The 19,021-nt window shown below is 50.6% G+C and overlaps 3 long non-coding RNA genes across 4 annotated transcripts in view; all 3 read left to right on the top strand.

The window, feature by feature from the left end:
* Window positions 1-3,903, top strand: part of LOC143692130 (uncharacterized) — a 5,244-nt gene extending 1,341 nt beyond the window's left edge. Inside the window, exons 1-3 of the long non-coding RNA XR_013179999.1 lie at window positions 1-164; window positions 785-848; window positions 1,488-3,903. The exon at window positions 1-164 is cut by the window's left edge and continues 1,341 nt beyond it. This is a non-coding gene — a long non-coding RNA (uncharacterized LOC143692130). The remainder of the gene's footprint in view (window positions 165-784; window positions 849-1,487) is intronic.
* Window positions 3,904-6,215: 2,312 nt separating this feature from the next.
* Window positions 6,216-10,590, top strand: LOC143692021 (uncharacterized). Of its 2 annotated transcripts, none has more exons than XR_013179878.1 (3): window positions 6,216-6,682; window positions 8,567-8,764; window positions 10,337-10,590. It is a non-coding gene; the product is annotated as an uncharacterized LOC143692021 (long non-coding RNA). The 2 variants fall into 2 exon arrangements; XR_013179877.1 differs by lacking the exon at window positions 6,216-6,682 and adding an exon at window positions 7,286-7,770.
* A 2,206-nt stretch (window positions 10,591-12,796) lies between these two features.
* LOC143692129 (uncharacterized) lies at window positions 12,797-16,838 on the top strand. Its single transcript, XR_013179998.1, has 5 exons — window positions 12,797-12,959; window positions 13,579-13,642; window positions 14,285-14,339; window positions 15,147-15,911; window positions 16,463-16,838. It is a non-coding gene; the product is annotated as an uncharacterized LOC143692129 (long non-coding RNA).
* Window positions 16,839-19,021: the final 2,183 nt, after the last annotated feature.

Below are 19,021 nucleotides of genomic sequence, written 5' to 3' on the forward strand. Positions count from 1 at the left end.
GTTTTCTTCCTTCTTAACTGTTTTTATTGATAATCCTATTTGAATATGCAGAACAAGTGGGTATGTCCTGTAACATAGCCTAGCTTTTCTTGTTTACAGGGTACTCAGAAAATATTTTTCCCTTCGAGTCCCACTGAAACATTCTCCGTGCAATCTCCGTTAAGGTCTGTGTTTGCAAATAAGCCACCATCAGCTGAGATATTTGCCTGTGTACCTTTTCCTGTCATTCAGAGCTTGCGTTCTGTGGTTTTTATGATAAACCTATCAAACTTGCGAAACCGTTTTGCAAGTCTTAACCGTTGAAGGCAGCAAGAAGTGGTTTTAAAGCCTGTTCTTGAGCAGACAAAGGGAAAAAGTGTGAATTTGCTGCTGAACTTGTCCTTTTTCATTTGACTTGCCTTGAATTATTTAGGAAGAGAGAGCACTAGAAAAAAGAGAGAAATAGAATTGGTTCTTGAGCCCTCCTAAAATGCTCCCTGTGATTCCGTGTGGAGCCAAAGTGAAGGGTGATGGAACAGAGCCCCTGTGCTTTAGAAGGAAATCAATTTCAACCTGATCTCCACCCTGAGTCTCCCTAATTTCTGTTTTTAAAATGCAAACTCAGTTTAGGAAGTGTTGGGAGTTAGTATTTTGGGGAAGAAATGGCAGTTGCACAAACCGTTCCATTTCCCAGAGGCTCTGGGAAGGATTCATTTTGTAAGCGCTGTAACTGCCATCGGTTGGGGGTTCGGGGTTGGAATGTGCACTTGCCCTCCTATAAAGCACTCGTTCATTTGCATTTCAGTGCCAGGAGTCTGGAGAAACTGGAGAAGAGCCCAAGAGACATTTTTCATCCTGAGATACAAAAGGTAGGAAGTGACTTTTTTTGGTTTGGTTCTTTTTCTTTATGATTTCCTGGAAATAGAAGTAATTAAGTATAGATCCTACTGGTTTGTTTCTTCCAGTAGCTAATAAGAATAAGAATAATAATCTAATACTACTTAAACTGTCTCTTTATCCATTGAACTGGCCATTTCAAATCCAAACTTCTAAACACCAATAAAACCATCATCCTTGTAGAATCTTTAATAGGAGGGGGCTAAAGATGCTGTTTTTGTTGACAGGATTTATTGGTTCTTGAAGGGCAAGAGGTGAGTACAAGCCTGACTACTTCTTGCTCACAGACCCGTCCGGTGAATACGGCTTTGTATTTTGATGGGCTTTTGATGACTTCTAAATCAATTGCTCGTTACAGTAAAAAGAAGTCATGTTTTTTGGAACCTGACAGCAAAAATAACTTGAAGCACCAACTTAATAATAATTGATCACCCATCTAAGTTAATGATTTTATGCTATACTATCAAAGTTTAAAGGTAAATTATTGTGTAGTAGGAGATGGTATAAAATGTATGTTCTAACGTGTAGGATGTATGCAAAGATTAGAGGAAACAAATTTTTATGTCTTCTGTTTGACTGTTCACCAAATAATATTTGGTTTTATTTTCCAGGGATCGGTGAATTTTAAATTTGGAGTCCTCTATGCTAAGGATGGTCAGCTTACAGGTGATGAAATGTTCAGTCATGGTGAGGTTTTCACCTTCTCCTTAATTGTTTTGCTCATCTGAAAAAAAAAAAAAAGGCAAGTTAAAAAAAAAAAAGGTATGTTTATTATTTGTTACCCCGTTCTGTCCGTTTCCTCAGTATTTGCTGGAGCTCTGCTTACCCAAGCTTTGGGTAAAACAAGCTTTGGGTTCCTTCTGTCCCACTGGGTGTTGCCCAGTTTGGTTGCATCTGGTGAAATTCACCCTGAGCCCTTACAGAACCAGCTCAAACCACGTGAGAGCCATTCGCAGCTCTCTCAGGACACCCGGAGGAGGATGGGTGACGTTTCTGAGCATCTGGCAAGTGCACTTCTATCAAAACTCGGCCTGTGACATTGCTGGGGAAAACCCTTCTGTATCCTGAAGGGTTCCTCAAACTCTGTTGAGGATCCGGTTAGCAGTTGCTCACCTGGATGGTTCCAGCTCCTCAAGCTAACACTTGTACTCTTGCCATGTAGTTTAGATCTATTGTAGTTTTGTTATTTTGCAAGATTTTACGTCTTTGGGCAATAACGTGCATTTCACTCTTTGGAACCTCTGGGATCATTCCTTGGTGCAGCACCACCTAATGGGACACTTGGCTGCTGTGCTGAAGGGCTTGGTTACTGGAATTGTAAATCCCGGAGAGTTTGTAAGTCTTCTGTCCCCAGGGAGGTGTCACGCTTTGTTCACCGTTGCTCTGTTTGTCGGGTGCTGCTTCTCGTCGGAAGTATTAACTTCAAACTGCCCTGTTCTTTTTTTAACTTTTTTTCCTGGTTCTCTCCGTAGGGCAGGGAAGGACTCTCGTATCCCGGTCGTCAGACTCAGCGCTGCCCGAGAAGATACAGAGACTGTAAAAATCATAAGGAGCAACTAGGACTGCAGAGGAAACAAACTGGAGAGAACAAAAGGTGATATTGTTCTCCTTAGCCTGGATTAGAAACATCCACTGCGCTTTGATGCCGGTGGCTGCCAGGGGCTCGTTAGGTCTCTTGAGGCAGGTGTAGGTGTTCACTTGTAGGTTCTATTTTTTGGCAAAGGACCACGAGAGAAGTTTATTTATAGATCCAAATAAACATTCATCTTATCTGAACATAACCTGTCATCCCCTTTCTGACATTAAGGACTCCTGTATAAATACTTGGGGGGGTTTTCTTTGTCATTTCTGAATGGTTCCATTTTGCCGGCTACTTGAACAAATCTGAGGGGGTTTAATTGCATACTGCTTCCTTGAAATTCTGTTGGTCTCTGCTTGGAACCCTTCTTGTACTGCTTAATGAAAGACTTCTGATGGTGTTTTCTTGCCTGTTTGTGTTTAAGATCGTGCTCTGATGCATTTACAGAAGCCATGGCAGGAGAGAGTCAGCTGCTGGAGAAGAGGAGACAGTATTATCCCTGTGCAGCACAGAACTGTGCTGCTGCTGTGTCATCAGCTGTGTCTGCACTGAAAGTAGCCACCTTCACTTGTAGGTAGCTCCTTGGTGCTTTAGGACACGCTGAGGGATTTATTCCTTTTGGGATCCACGATGAGAATTCCCAAGAGAGGTAGTAGTAATAAGGTCTGACATTGGAAAAAAGCCTGTGTCCTTGGAATGTTGTTGTTGTCGTCAAAAGTTAATTTTTCCTTCTTTCTTAGCCGGTAGTCAGCTTTTTGCTTTATTTTTTGTGGTATCAGTATTTGATTGTTTAAAAAATTGCTTCAGAAGAACTGCAGTGGCTGGCCACCAGGACCTTGTTCCGATTTGCCTATTTGCTTGTAGCTAAAACGTTTCCATATTGTTTATCATTCTATTGAAGAAACTGCTGCCCAGTCAACTAAGAACTGAACATCTCTCTGTCTGGGACATGGGGAGAGGATTTAGGTCATGTCTTTGTTTCCAGAAAAAAGTTCCAGTGTAGTTTCTAACTAGAGGAAAAGGGGGGGGGTGAAGACTCGGGGCTCTGATGCCACTGGGGGCACCCCGAGGTGCCCAGGAGAGGGAGCCCCACTGCGGTGCAGGAGCAGGTATGTTATCACGTACTAGAGAGCAAATTATAAATGGAAATATGAAAATTATAAATATAAAAATATTTTTTAGATCGTTAAAGAAAGCGGTTTTTTTAACTTGTCAATAGGCAGGGTTTTGATGATAAAAATGATAAATACAAAGAATATGAAGGTAGAAATCTAAGTCTAGAAAGATATCATAAGTACATACAGATAAAGTTTAAAACTAGAAGAAAAAATCAGTTGCAGCAGTAGATACGATACATAATATAGATAATACTTTAAATACATGTCTAGAATTTTATAGATATTATAGATAATTATTAATAGATTGCATCAAAAGAAACGATAAATATAAATGTGAGTATAACTATACAAAGTATAAAAATATTTCAATACCGTTTAAAAGAAGGTGTTTTCTTGTATTTATTTGGTTAGAGATGGGGTTTTTCTTTGGATTAATAGAAGTATTCTAGAAATATAAATCTAACTGTAGAGAGATCCAATCGATAGAGGAGGATATTTCTAAAACCACAACCGAACGCCGCCGCCTTCGGGGGAATCGCACGAGCTCGGCCGAAGCAAGGCGAGAGCGGCCGACCCTGACGGCCTCGAGCGAACCGAGGCGAGGCTTCCGAGGCTGCCTGAAGGGAAGCGAGCCGAGCTCAGGCGAAGCGAGCCTGCTGCTCTCGTGCGCGCTGCTTAGCGCCAGTGCGCTCCCAGCCTAATGAGCTCCTGCCCGAGCCCGCGCTCCCGGTCGTGTCCGCGCCGTGGCCGGGCCGCCCGCGGGACGCGGCAGCGGGAGAGCCCCGAGCCGGGCGAGCTGAACGGGAGGCGGCGGCGCTTGCCCGCCCGCCGTCGGGGAGCCGAGGCGAGGCGAGCGGAGCCGAGGCGCGCCGAAGGCACAGAGCGGCTGGGAGTTGGGCCGAAGCGAGGCGAGCTCGGCCGAAGAGGCGAATGCAGGCGCCAAGAGCCGAGTTGAGGCGCCAAGAGCCGACCGGAGCCGAGCGTCTCCGGAGCGAGCCGAGCTCCGCCGAGCGCCGCAGCATCCCGGGCAGGGCGAGGCGCCGGGCCGGGCTCGGGGTGCAGCCGGGGCTCTGGGAGGCTTCCCCGCCTGTCCCTCTCTCTAGCCCTCCTTCCTTCTCCCCGTATTCGCCTTCTCTCGCTCCCTTTCCCCCATTCCCTCTCCCCCCGCAAAGCCGGCTCCTTCCTGTCCTGTCCCTAGCCCGCTACTCCCTTCTGTTCCCCCTGTCTCCTTCCTGTGCCCAGCCTCCGTGTACCCTCGTCCCGGGCTTTCCCTTCCCGTGCCGCTTTCCTGCACAGCCCGAGCTCCCTCGCCGCCCTTTGTCGTGCCCTGCTCTCGCTCCTCTCTTCCCGTGCCCCCTTTCCTTCTTTGCCCCGCAGCCGCGGGGCTCGGGCTGCCGGAGAATAAAGCCCCGAGGGCCGGAGCCCGGCGCCCCTGGGCCCTTGCGGGAGTCCCCGCGCGGGGCCGGAGGCTCTCGGCGGATCCCCCCGTGCCGCTCAAGCAGCGCGGCCGACAGCGCCGGAGCTGCGGCTTTGCCGGCATCGCGCTGAGAGCGGCCCCCGCTCCGTGCCGGGCCGTCCCCGCCGTCTGTGCCGCTCCCTCTCTCGCTGCCCCTGGCCCGTGACAGCGAGGCTGGGCAGGAACCTCAAGCCTTCTGGGGGCTGCCCCCCCTTTCCTGTTGCAGCAGAATCCCTTGCTGGGGCCATGCACGTGTGGGAAGGGCTTGGGGGAAGCGCTGCGCTGCTGTCCGGGGCAGTCGAATTCGTTCGGAGCCTTCTTTGGGGGTCAGGGAAAGGCGGGGTGAAGACTCGGGGCTCTGATGCCGTTGGGGGCAGCCCAAGGTGCCCAGGAGAGGGAGCCCCACGGCGGTGCAGGAGCAGGTGGGGGGCGGGCGAGGGGCGGGGGTCACGCTGGGTGCCGTCCCCCAGAGGGACCCAAAGCTGCCACCAAATGCACAGGGAGGGGTGAGTGGGTGTAGGATGCTAAAACCTGGCAAGGCATTCGGTTTTCTAGGTATTGCTAAAGAATAGGAATTGGTCTCTAAACTCAGCTGGGGAGAAACCCTCTCTATGCACTCATTTGTTTACAGAATGTAGAAGGTTCCGACTGGAGATGCGTAGTAGTTCTGAAGATATTGCCGTGAGGTTTTGATCTAGGAACGGACCGAGCTGTGCCCTGGAACCCTCAGAACAGCTGCAGGGGCTGAAGGCGATAGAAAGGGCTCTCTGGCACCTTTTGCCTCCGTTCTCTGCCAGCGCCCAAAGCGTGTCGCAGTCCCGGAAGAGGCGCTTGTCATCCCGAGAGCCAAAAGGAAGACGTGTCAAATCCCAGCTCTGCCTTGTGTTTCGTGTGGGTTTTTTACTTCGTATTGATGTCATTCCAGAGAGCAAGGAAAGAAGAAATGGGACCGGCTCCCACTATTACTGTGTGAAGGCTTTCTTGAAAGGCTGCTGTATTTATATTGTCTTTTTCCACTCCAAGCTTGACTTTTGCCCTCGTTTTTCGAGCTCTGCTGCATTGGGTGTCCCAAGGAGGGCGGGGTTCCTCAGCAGGGCTCTTAGGAGGCGGCGCTGATTCTGCTTTTTCTGAAGGCGTCTCAAAGCGTGCTACCAGAATGACAGTTTTGTGCCCTGGAAAGCTTTCCCTCAGTGCCATCAGCGCACGTCCGTGTCTGAATTGTGGAAGCAGACGGACTAAGAAAAGCCAGCACCCGGAGCAGATTTCTGTTGGCTCTGTGTCTGTGAGAAGCGGGCTGTGTGCTGGACGGGGAGAGGCGCTGTTGGAGAGTGGCATCAGCGCCAGGTGTGAGCTGTGAGGATGATGGGGGGCTCGGAGCAGCCCCAGGTGTGAGCTGTGAGGATGATGAGGGGCCGTCTCCTGCCGGGGGGGCGAGGCTGTTTTAGGGGGAGGCTTCGCCTCAGCTGCCTTTTGCATGGAGCTGCTGAGTAGAGGGGTTCATGGGGGGGCTCCCGGGGCTGTCTCATGGAAGGACTGCGAGAGCTTCTGGCAGCGTCTGGGCGAACACCTGGATACGCGCTTGGATCCGCGGAGCATCGCTTCAAGGAGGTGCCGAGGGACGAATCTTTGTGCCGGGAAGCAGCAGCCGAACGGGTGAGCGCGTGTGGATTTGGAGCGGGGACTTTGGTCCTTTCCCTTTTCAATTGGATCTTGGCAGTCCCCCCTCCCCGGTTCCCCAGGAACAAAAAGGGAGCTTGTGAAGACAAAAGAAATGAAGGAGAGGCAAGCAGCTACTCTCCTAATATTGTCTGTGTTTGAACTGGGGGGGATCCGCTTTCGCTTGCGGTTCCAAGGATGTCGGTTGAAGGAAAAGCTGCCTTTTCCCGGCTGTTAGGGGTATCCCAGGGGTGACAGGGAATCCCTGCGTTCCATTTGAACGGGAATGGGCAAAGTATTGTTGTCATCGGATGGCTTTGATTTGAAGGTAGCCAGCCCATTTTCATCATCCTAAGGTTTAAATGGAGGGGACAGCGCTGGTGTCCCTCCTTTGCAAGGGTTTGAATGGAGGTCAAAATCCCCCTTTGCACATGGCTTGCAGGATTTCATTGGAGGAAAGCCCCTTCTTTTCTGCGCTCCTAGGGGATGAATTTGAAGGGGAGAAGCCATTTCTTTGCCCTTGTTGAAGCGAGGTGAGCGCCGCCCGCGGCGTCAGTTTCGGGGTTGAGTTGCGGGAAGCCGCAGCTCTGGCGGCGTTTGCAGGGCTGCAGTCGGGCTGTGCCGCTGCATTTGAGGGCGCTTCTTGTGGCCGCGGCCCGGCCCGGAGCGTTGCCGCTCGGGAGCGCTGCCGGCCCGGGCCGGGCGGGTGCCGAGGCGCACGGGGGAATTTGGCGCGGCAGCGGCGGAGCCGCTTTGCCGGTGCGAGCCGCCGTGCGGAGCCGAGGGCAGCTGGCGCCGGGCCGGCCAAGGGCGGCAGAGGCGGCGCGGGCGCTGCTGCGCCGGCCCGGCCGGTGCCGGCCGCTCTGTCCGCTCCGGGCGCGGGGCTCGGGCGCCGCCGGGGCCCCCCGGGCAGGGGGAGCGGGCGGGGGCGGGGGGGTCTCCGGGGCGGCGCCGCCCCTGCGCGCCGGAGCAGCCGCCGGAGGAGCCGCTTTGCCGCCGGGAGCCGCGCTCCGTCCGGGGCCGGCAGCGCGGGGTTGGGCTGCCGCAAGTTCTTGGGTGTCTCCGTGCTGGAGAGTGGGAGAAAGGTCCGTGCTGCTTGCCGTGTCCTCGGTGGGCAGAGAGCTCTGACCTTGCCTTGCATGGGCTGCTGAGGATTGGATCCTTGGGGATGTGCTTGGATGCATTTAGTGACCTTTACAGATTTCTTTCCCCGCTTTTTTCAGTTCACAGAATCATGGAAGAATTCAGGTTGCAAGGGGCTCTAAAGATCACCTCATTCCAAGGCTGCTGCCGCCGTGGGCAGGGACGTGCTTCCATAGAGCAGCTTGCTCAGAGCCTCATCGCAGAGCACCGACGGGCCTTGAGCACTTGCAGCGATGGGGCAGCCCCAGGACCTCTGAGCAACCTGTGCCCTGTGCCAGCCAGGTGCCAGAGGAGGAAGGAAGCCCTTCCCACCTGGAGCAGAGGCTGCGTAGCCTTGTGTCACCGAGCGTGTGAGACAGAAAGGCCCTTCCTTTCTGGAGGGGTAACAACACTCAAAGCTCTTTCTCGGGACAAGCCGAGCAATGGAAGGCCAAAGGAGCCTTCAGTTCTTCCAGCAGCTTTGGGAACAACTTGAAGGAGGAGCAGAGCTGGCCTGGTGCCTGCCGGCTCTGCAGGCAGTGGGCATGGCAAAGCTGCAGCTGCATCTGTCTTCTTGGCTGAGGCTTTATAAATGAGGCGCTTTTCTGTAGTTCCTTTTCAGGCATGACGTGCAAGTTGCCCCTAGAAGTCCAAAGGCAGCTGTTTTCTTAGCAGAAGGAAGTCAGGAGGAGGCAAAGCCAGCAGCTAAGTCTGGATAAAAAACTTGGCTAACCTCTTTTCCCCCCCTCCTCCAAACAGGCAATTGTGAAGCACTCAGCAGAGATCTGCCCGGGAGGAAAAGCAGAGCCAATCTCTGAGAAGAAGGGACGTGCGAGCTCTGGCGAGGACGGCTGCTCCCCCTGGCCTTGGTGTGGGACCTCCTGAGCTGCCATTCCTGTGGTGGGAGTGTTTCTCCTCTCCTCCAGCCAAGCCAGAGACCGCCTAGGGAAGGAGCAGGTAAGGTTGAAGTACCGAGGTCTCCCAGGTAAGAAGTGACACGGCAAAAGGAAATGGCCTCAACTTGCAGCAGGGAAAGCTTAGATTGGATTGGAGGGAAAATTTTTTCACTGAAAGGGTGCTCAGGCATAGGAGCCCAGGGAAGTCCCCATGCCTGGAGACATGTCAAGGATGTCAAGATGTGGTGTTTAGGGACCTGATTTGGGGGGGCAGCAGCTGGGCTCGATGTCCTTAGAAGGCTTTTCCAACCGCAAGGATCCTATGGTTCTGGAAAGCCTTGACCCCTCTGGCTCTAGCACAGCACCTGGATGCTGACAAAATGAGGCTGGTCCTAGAGCCTGGAGGTCCCTGTGCCACAGGGAGAGGACAAGCCGGTGTCACCTGCAGGGAGGGTCTCGTCCCCAGAGAGCCGTCAGTGACTGCGTCCCTGCCTGGGGCTCTGGGTGCGCCCTCGGGGGGCGGGGGACGACACCTGCCCTCGGGTGTCCCTCTGGGCACCTGGGAAGGGAACCAGGTCCATCCGTGCGGCAGCTCCAGGGCTTGCAGGCTTTGGGGCTTTGCAGCTGTGTGCCTTGTCACAAGGTGGCAGGGACGTGACACTGCCTGGCAACGCTGCTGGCCTCGGATCCTTGCTGCTCTCATCCTTATCCCATATGGATTTAGCAGCAATCTTCTGTCTTTGCTTTCAAACTGTCCTTGGGAGAGTTCCAAGAGAGGGTCATTAGTTATTTCAAAGCCTACATCTTTTACCTCTTGGCACTGAAGAGAAAAGACACAAACCTGCTTTGCATCCTTCTGCCTGGAAGTCATTGTGACACACAGGGAAGGGAGGAAGGGGCTGGCCGGGGTCAGCCTCTGCTGAGCCTCAGCTCTGGCTGCTCCTGCTCACAGGGTAAAGCCAAAAGCTGTCGTGATCAAAAACGCAGGCCGCCCTTCTGACCTGAGTCACAGGGGCCGTTTCTTCTGAATGAATCAAGGTGGGAAATCATTCTTGGAGCTTCAGAAGAAAAAAAACCCCAAAACCCTAGGTACGTTTGTAAGAGTGTGTATGTACGGACATTTCCTTTGATGAAGAAGAAAATCTTAGAAATATCATGTCACGTCTGGCTTCCTAGAGAAGATCCTGAACTCTGGGCTTCTGAAAGCAAATGGCTGTGCATTTATAGGAACGTTTCCCTTCTTTTTATGTGCCTCCCCCAGTCATCTTCTACCCTTGCCCACGGCAAGGAGAGCGCGGTGATTTGGCTGCTCCGCTCTGCCGAGGTTGTTGCAGGCTGTGTAGCAGGGAGTGAGGCCTTTTGTGGCTGCTCATCAGACATTTTCCTACAGCCTTCTCCCTGCAATGGTAAAATGAGACTTGTGTTAGCGAGCAGTCAAGTAGAGCAGGTAACATTAGAAAAGAATTGTTTCTGAGCTGCTGTTCACTAGCACGTGTTTCCCCTTTCCGGCAGAGTGCGCATCATTGCGGGCTTGGGATCGATTGAAATGCGCTAAGGAAACCAGCTCTGGGGAGGGAGGGAGGGAGGGAAATGCTCTCTTAACATGTGCCAATTCTTCTGTCAAACTCATCAGGGCAGGACAGCGTTCAGACTGAAAGTGTAAGAAGATGTGGAGGGAGACAGAGAATCTGACAGGAGCACCGGACTCACAAGTGCACGAATTTTGCTTTTGGCTTGGATTCAAACGCAGAAGTTGTAAGGAGTTTGGGAAGGAGAAGGGACATTTCAGAAGGAGAAGAAGAAAAAGAAGTTGTTGTTGTTGTTACAGCCCTGGCAAAATCTTTGGTTCTAGCTAATAAAGGAAGCTAGTTGAAATAAAAAAAAAGAAAAAAACGTGGGGTTTTTTTTTCCTTCGCTGTTGTATTCGTTGGTGGTTCGTTATATGGTGTGTTGTTTTATTTCTTGGTCTTATTACCTCTGTGTAAATAGTTTTTTTGAGTGAAGCTAACTTTCTGGACGGGTTGGTTTGTATTTGAGGTAGGATAAATTTCAAGAGGTTTCTTTCCTAGACTTCTGATAGGTATTCCTGGGATTTTGGTTTTGTTTACTGTGTGTATCAACAGAGAGATTTGGTAGGGCCAGCTGGGCTGGCGTGGCCGGGGCGGGGCGCCGTGTCGACGAGTTGACGTCATTACACAGCACTCTGCCTGCAGTTCGCCCATGCAGACGGCAGGGGGCGCTGTGCCCGCAGTGCGCCCATGAAGACGGCAGGGGGCGCTGTATAAATAGAGTATTAAGTATAAACTATCTAAAAGAAGAAATAAAAGCTCTATGTCACCTGCAGCTGTAGAAAATTTCAGGCTCCCATGGAGGAAATAGTTTTCCTAAAATCATTACCGTTTTGGGGTTTTTTGCACTCCCCGGTAGCCTGAACGTTTCGACTGCTGCTTTTTTATCCTAAAGCCAGAATGGAAATCCCAGAGTAGAAATACAGGGAAAGAAAGAGAGAAAGAAAGAAAGAAAGAGAGACAGAGAGAGAGACAGAAAGAGAGACAGAGAGAAAGAAAGAAAGAGAGAGAGAGAAAGAAAGGGAGACAGAGAGAGAGACAGAAAGAGAGACAGAGAGAAAGAAAGAGAGAGACAGGAAGAGAGCGAGAGAAAGAAAGAAATAGAGAAAGACAGAAAGAAAGAGCGAAAGAAAGAAAAGGAAACAGGAAAGGAAGAAAAAAAAAGGAGGAAGAGAAAGGAAGAAAAAAAATGAAAAAGGAAAAGGGTGAGAGTGAAAAAGAAAGAGGGAAAGTGGAAAAGGGGGTGAAAAACAGAGTGAAAAAAAGAAAAAAGAGTTGGAGTGGAAAAGAAAGGACATTCGGGAGGGGCGGTGCTGCCTAAGGTGCTTCCGCGCCCAGGAGCGAAGGAGCCGTTTGATCCCCTGGCGGGAGCGCAGCTCCCGGTGGCGGAGAACGGAGCGGTGGCTGTCAGTCCGAGACTCCAACTCCCGGCAGGCCCTGCGGCCGTAAAGCGCGGCGTCTGACGCAACGGCCGACGCGCCGTAGGAGTGGCTGGCGGGCCGAGGCGGCCGCGTGCCGGGGGAGCGGGCTGGGCGCGGGGAGCTCCCGGCGCCTGTGCCGCGCGGGACGGAGCCGCGGCAGCGACGCTGGAGGGGCGAAGCCTCCGTCCGGCCGCCCGCACGGAGCCGAGCGGCGCGGAAGGGGCGTCCGCCCGGTGCCTCGGCCTCGCTCAGCGGTCCCGGTGGCGGGGGCTCAGCTCGGGCGGGGCGCGCTGCCGCCCGCCGATGGCGGAGCGCCAGGCGGTGCTTTGCTGCCGCGGGCCGGGAGCTGCAGGAGCCGCCCCGGGCGAGCGGCGCCGGGCGCTGCCGCGGTCACTGTGCGGCGGCTGCCCTCGGGCTGGCGGAGGCGCGGGAGCCGCCGAGCTGCAGCGTCTCCCTCGGGCCGCTGACGCTGCTGCGGGCGGGGGCGGACGAGCGGCTGCGGAGGCGGCTCCGCGGCGGGCTCAGCCTTGCGAGCAGAGAGCGCTCGACATCGCTGGCATGACACGGCTGCTGAGTGCCTCAGTGCTCGTGGCTCTTCCTTCCACGCAAACGGATGGAGCGGCATCGCTGAGCAGTAAAACACAGCGATGGCCCGGAGAATGGCGAGCGCAAGGAGCGCCGGGCTGGATCCTTCTGATGGCACAGGTGCGATCGGCAAACTCAGCCCCTTGTGGCCCTGCCCTCCCGACCCCCAGGGGAAATGCTCTCCAGCCTCGAGCTGCTGAGAGACAAAACGTGTGATTTGACACTAGGGTCCGGAAAAGGTTTCCGTTTAGATTAGCAAATGCCTCAATTGTTCTCGGTTACATCCTAGGATCGGTTTTAGGCAGTGACTTTCTACCGCTTGTCGGATTTTCTTGTGCAATGGTAAGAAAATAGGCAGGTCTGATACTGGTTTCGCTTTTTTTCTACTTCATGTTCCATGAGCTGCTTTTATCCAAGCAATTGGTTTAAAGTTCTACTGTAGGCGTTTATGGTTCACTTTTTTTTTTTTTTTTTTCCCTCTAAATCGGCAGTAAATATAGCTGAGTAAAATTACCTTGGTTTTCTTCCTTCTTAACTGTTTTTATTGATAATCCTATTTGAATATGCAGAACAAGTGGGTATGTCCTGTAACATAGCCTAGCTTTTCTTGTTTACAGGGTACTCAGAAAATATTTTTCCCTTCGAGTCCCACTGAAACATTCTCCGTGCAATCTCCGTTAAGGTCTGTGTTTGCAAATAAGCCACCATCAGCTGAGATATTTGCCTGTGTACCTTTTCCTGTCATTCAGAGCTTGCGTTCTGTGGTTTTTATGATAAACCTATCAAACTTGCGAAACCGTTTTGCAAGTCTTAACCGTTGAAGGCAGCAAGAAGTGGTTTTAAAGCCTGTTCTTGAGCAGACAAAGGGAAAAAGTGTGAATTTGCTGCTGAACTTGTCCTTTTTCATTTGACTTGCCTTGAATTATTTAGGAAGAGAGAGAACTAGAAAAAAGAGAGAAATAGAATTGGTTCTTGAGCCCTCCTAAAATGCTCCCCGTGATTCTGTGTGGAGCCAAAGTGAAGGGTGATGGAACAGAGCCCTGTGCTTTAGAAGGAAATCAATTTCAACCTGATCTCCACCCTGAGTCTCCCTAATTTCTGTTTTTAAAATGCAAACTCAGTTTAGGAAGTGTTGGGAGTCAGTATTTTGGGGAAGAAATGGCAGTTGCACAAACCGTTCCATTTCCCAGAGGCTCTGGGAAGGATTCATTTTGTAAGCGCTGTAACTGCCATCGGTTGGGGGTTCGGGGTTGGAATGTGCACTTGCCCTCCTATAAAGCACTCGTTCATTTGCATTTCAGTGCCAGGAGTCTGGAGAAACTGGAGAAGAGCCCAAGAGCCATTTTTCATCCTGAGATACAAAAGGTAGGAAGTGACTTTTTTTGGTTTGGTTCTTTTTCTTTATGATTTCCTGGAAATAGAAGTAATTAAGTATAGATCCTACTGGTTTGTTTCTTCCAGTAGCTAATAAGAATAATAATAATAAGAATCTAATACTACTTAAACTGTCTCTTTATCCATTGAACTGGCCATTTCAAATCCAAACTTCTAAACACCAATAAAACCATCATCCTTGTAGAATCTTTAATAGGAGGGGGCTAAAGATGCTGTTTTTGTTGACAGGATTTATTGGTTCTTGAAGGGCAAGAGGTGAGTACAAGCCTGACTACTTCTTGCTCACAGACCCGTCCGGTGAATACGGCTTTGTATTTTGATGGGCTTTTGATGACTTCTAAATCAATTGCTCGTTACAGTAAAAAGAAGTCATGTTTTTTTGAACCTGACAGCAAAAATAACTTGAAGCACCAACTAAATAATAATAGATCACCAATATAAGTTAATGATTTTATGCTATACTATCAATGTTTAAAGGTATATTATTATGTATTAGGAGATGGTATAAAAAGTATGTTCTAATGTGTTGGATGTATGCAAAGATTAGAGGAAACAAATTTTTATGTCTTCTGTTTGACTTTTTACCAAATAACATTTGGTTTTATTTTCCAGGGATCAGTGAATTTTAAATTTGGAGTCCTCTATGCTAAGGATGGTCAGCTTACAGGTGATGAAATGTTCAGTCATGGTGAGGTTTTCACCTTCTCCTTAATTGTTTTGCTCATCTGAAAAAAAAAAAAAAAGGCAAGTTAAAAAAAAAAAAGGTATGTTTATTATTTGTTACCCTGTTCTGTCCGTTTCCTCAGTATTTGCTGGAGCTCTGCTTACCCAAGCTTTGGGTAAAACAAGCTTTGGGTTCCTTCTGTCCCACTGGGTGTTGCCCAGTTTGGTTGCATCTGGTGAAATTCACCCTGAGCCCTTACAGAACCAGCTCAAACCACATGAGAGCCATTCGCAGCTCTCTCAGGACACCCGGAGGAGGATGGGTGACGTTTCTGAGCATCTGGCAAGTGCACTTCTATCAAAACTCGGCCTGTGACATTGCTGGGGAAAACCCTTCTGTATCCTGAAGGGTTCCTCAAACTCTGTTGAGGATCCAGTTAGCAGTTGCTCACCTGGATGGTTCCAGTTCCTCAAGCTAACACTTGTACTCTTGCCCTGTAGTTTAGATCTATTGTAGTTTTGGTATTTTGCAAGATTTTACGTCTTTGGACAATAATGTGCATTTCACTCTTTGGAACCTCTGGGATCATTCCTTGGTGCAGCACCACCTAATGGGACACTTGGCTGCTGTGCTGAAGGGCTTGGTTACTGGAATTGTAAATCCCGGAGAGTTTGTAAGTCTTCTGTCCCCAGGGAGGTGTCACGCTTTGTTCACCGTTGCTCTGTTTGTCGGGTGCTGCTTCTCGTCGGAGGTATTAACTTCAAACTGCCCTGTTCTTTTTTTAACTTTTTTTCCTGCTTCTCTCCATAGGGCAGGGAAGGACTCTCGTATCCCGGTCGTCAGACTCAGCACTGCCCGAGAAGATACAGAGACTGTAAAAATCATAAGGAGCAAATAGGACAGCAGAGGAAACAAACTGGAGAGAACAAAAGGTGATATTGTTCTCCTTAGCCTGGATTAGAAACATCCACTGTGCTTTGGTGCCGGTGGCTGCCAGGGGCTCGTTAGGTCTCTTGAGGCAGGTGTAGGTGTTCACTTGTAGGTTTTCTCTCTGGACACGTCAATTCAGACTTTGCTAAGCTTATATTTGAAAATTACTCTCTAGTTCAGTCCAGCATGACATTTTTGAATGTTGTAAAAAAAACCATGTTACTTGGAAATCGCCAACGATGAGAAGCTTTTGGGAAAAATAAGATTTCGGGGTCAGGAGATACAAGAAGAATTTAGTGGGGACGTTAGACTGGCGTGAAGCCTGCTTTAAGCTGGACTGGCACACTTGCAGATCCCCTATCCAACAGGAGTGCTTAGATTAGCCCGGGTGCTGCCCATTGTTTCTGTAGGAATAAGTGTTTCCTGGCCTTCAGAAGTAAGCTGCTTTGAAAACCTGGAAGTTGCAGTACAGTGACAATCCACGTGCTTGGGATTCAGAGATTTCAGAAGGGTGATGGGCTTTTGTCTTTTCCTACCAGTCCATGTAATCCTACAGAGGAGTTTTTAATTGCGTGCTGCCGAATCATCCATCAGAGCCCTGTTGTACCGATCATCGTGCAAATACAAAACAAAAAATCAGAGCCTGTTGATAAAGCCTCTTATTTGGCCTTATCATAAAGCAGAGCACTAGGGCTCAGGAGCTCAGTCCCTGGGTAGGGACCGGGTGCCCGAAGCTAGCTCGCTCATGCCAAGGCCGCAGGGCTACCATCTAGCAAGCATGGTGATTATCAGCTCTATAGTGATTGCAAGCTCTCAGGATTTCAGCTCTGCTTGCTAGGTAGTGGTGCCCTGGGCTGGAGGCTGCAGCAGATGGAGAGAGAGGAGAAGGAGAAGGCGCAGGCTGTTCCACGGAGATGGCTTTATTTGGGGAGGTCCGTGAAGGGTCTCTGCTCTTCTTCTTTCTCCCCTAATGGGGTACAGTGTGCTTCTTTTATAGGGTTGGAAAGGATCCAAGCTTGACCAATGGGTAAGGGGTTAACATGACATTGCCTTATAGGGTTACAGAGGTAGGTTAGGGGGTGGAGGACAGAAAAACAGGAATTTTCTTTTGCTGTTTCAGCATTCCTATTGTTCATATCCTCCATGGTGCTTTTCCTAAATCTATGGGGTTTACTACAGCCTGTCCCAGCCCTTAGATCCCAGCCCATTATTTCCTCAGGCTGCCTCTGTGTGCCATTGATACTCACCACGGGAGCGAGCTGAGGGTGGCTGCAGCTGTTGGGAGCAAACTCCTTCTCGGCACACAGCAATAGAACTGGGACGACGCCTGGGCCAGCGCCTCTCTGCTCTCGTCTCCCCAATCTCCAGCAGAGCAGCTCCGGCCCATCCGGGTGTGCGTGACCCAGTTCCCGATGGTCTGAACGCGCTGGGCAGCGCTCGGCTGCTGTGGGGGTTCAGGGAAGGCAGAGTGTGCATCATCATCCTCCTGAACCTACAGACAAACCCAAGGGAGAAGCCATAGGGTGGCAATCAGTCGCATCCATGCTAAATAAAACTCGCAGGTGTTTGTAAGGATTGTTTCTGCCTGTTCTTTGTTGTGCTTCTGTGCTTAGAAAGCGTCCCTTGAAAATGAGTTCAGTTCATCACTGGAAACTTTGTTTGCAGACCCTCACTGAGCAGAATTTGTTGCAGACTCGGTGCACGCTGTGCTGCCCTCCTGGGAGTGTGAGGAGCTCCAGCGTGCTACTTTGTGCTTTAGGACACTCTGAGGGATTTATTCCTTTTGGGATCCACGATGAGAATTCCCAAGAGAGGTAGTAGTAATAAGGTATGACATTGGGAAAAAGCCTGTGTCCTTGGAATGTTGTTGTTGTTGTTGTCAAAAGTTAATTTTTCCTTCTTCCTTAGCCAGTAGTCAGCTTTTTGCTTTATTTTTGTGGTATCAGTATTTGATTGTTTAAAAAATTGCTTCAGAAGAACTGCAGTGGCTGGCCACCAGGACCTGGTTCAGATTTGCCTATTTGCTTGTAGCTAAAACGTTTCCATATTGTTTATCATTCTATTGAAGAAACTGCTGCCCAGTCAACTAAGAACTGAACATCTCTCTGTCTGGGACATGGGGAGAGGATTTAGGTCATGTCTTTGTTTCCAGAAAAAAGTTCCAGTGTAGTTTCTAACTAGAGGAAAAGGGGGGGGGGGGGGTGAAGACTCGGGGCTCTGATGCCGTTGGGGGCACCCCGAGGTGCCCAGGAGAGGGAGCCCCACTGCGGTGCAGGAGCAGGTATGTTATCACGTACTAGAGAGCAAATTATAAATGGAAATATGAAAATTATAAATATAAAAATATTTTTAAGTCGTTAAAAAAGCGGGTTTTTTTACTTGTCAATAGGCAGGGTTTTGATGATAAAAATTATAAATACAAAGAATATAAAGGTAGAAATCTAAGTCTAGAAATATATCATAAATACATACAGAAAGTTTAAAACTAGAAGAAAAAATCAGTTGCAGCAGTAGATGCGATACATAATATTAAATAGATGTCTAGAATTTTATAGATATTATAGATAATTATTAATAGATTGCATCAAAAGAAACTATAAATATAAATGTGAATATAATTATACAAAGTATAAAAATATTTCGATATCGTTTAAAAGAAGGTGTTTTCTTGTATTTATTTGGTTAGAGATGGGGTTTTTCTTTGGATTAATAGAAGTATTCTAGAAATATAAATCTAACTATAGAAAGATACAATCGATAGAGGAGGATATTTCTAAAAACACAACCGAACGCCGCCGCCTTCGGGGGAATCGCACGAGCTCGGCCGAAGCAAGGCGAGAGCGGCCGACCCTGACGGCCTCGAGCGAACCGAGGCGAGGCTTCCGAGGCTGCCTGAAGCGAAGCGAGCCGAGCTCAGGCGAAGCGAGCCTGCTGCTCTCGTGCGCGCTGCTTAGCGCCAGTGCGCTCCCAGCCTAATGAGCTCCTGCCCGAGCCCGCGCTCCCGGTCGTGTCCGCGCCGTGGCCGGGCCGCCCGCGGGACGCGGCAGCGGGAGAGCCCCGAGCCGGGCGAGCTGAACGGGAGGCGGCGGCGCTTGCCCGCCCGCCGTCGGGGAGCCGAGGCGAGGCGAGCGGAGCCGAGGCGCGCCGAAGGCACAGAGCGGCTGGGAGTTGGGCCGAAGCGAGGCGAGCTCGGCCGAAGAGGCGAATGCAGGCGCCAAGAGCCGAGTTGAGGCGACAATAGGCGAGTTGAGGCGCCAAGAGCCGACTCGAGCCGAGCGTCTCCGGAGCGAGCCGAGCTCCGCCGAGCGCAGCATCCCGGGCAGGGCGAGGCGCCGGGCCGGGCTCGGGGTGCAGCCGGGGCTCTGGGAGGCTTCCCCGCCTGTCCCTCTCTCTAGCCCTCCTTCCTTCTCCCCGTATTCGCCTTCTCTCGCTCCCTTTCCCCCATTCCCTCTCCTCCCACAAACCCGGCTCCTTCCTGTCCTGTCCCTACCCCGCTACTCCCTTCTGTTCCCCCTCTCTCCTTCCTCTGCCCAGCCTCCGTGTACCCTCGTCCCGTGAGATGAAGGACTACATTTTGTTCATCACGAAAAAGAGACCAGTGTGTTACAAGAATTGTCTGCTGACTATTTCTGTACTACTTCATGAGATAGGAGTTACAAGGATACCAGGGAAGGAGTTGCAGGAGCCCACACATAGTCCCACCCAGCAAATGGTACAAACAGATAACTAACAGAAATAACGACCAGGGAAAGGCT

Source organism: Agelaius phoeniceus, chromosome Z (assembly GCF_051311805.1).
Source record: "Agelaius phoeniceus isolate bAgePho1 chromosome Z, bAgePho1.hap1, whole genome shotgun sequence".
In the NCBI taxonomy this organism is placed as follows: Eukaryota; Metazoa; Chordata; class Aves; order Passeriformes; family Icteridae; genus Agelaius; species Agelaius phoeniceus.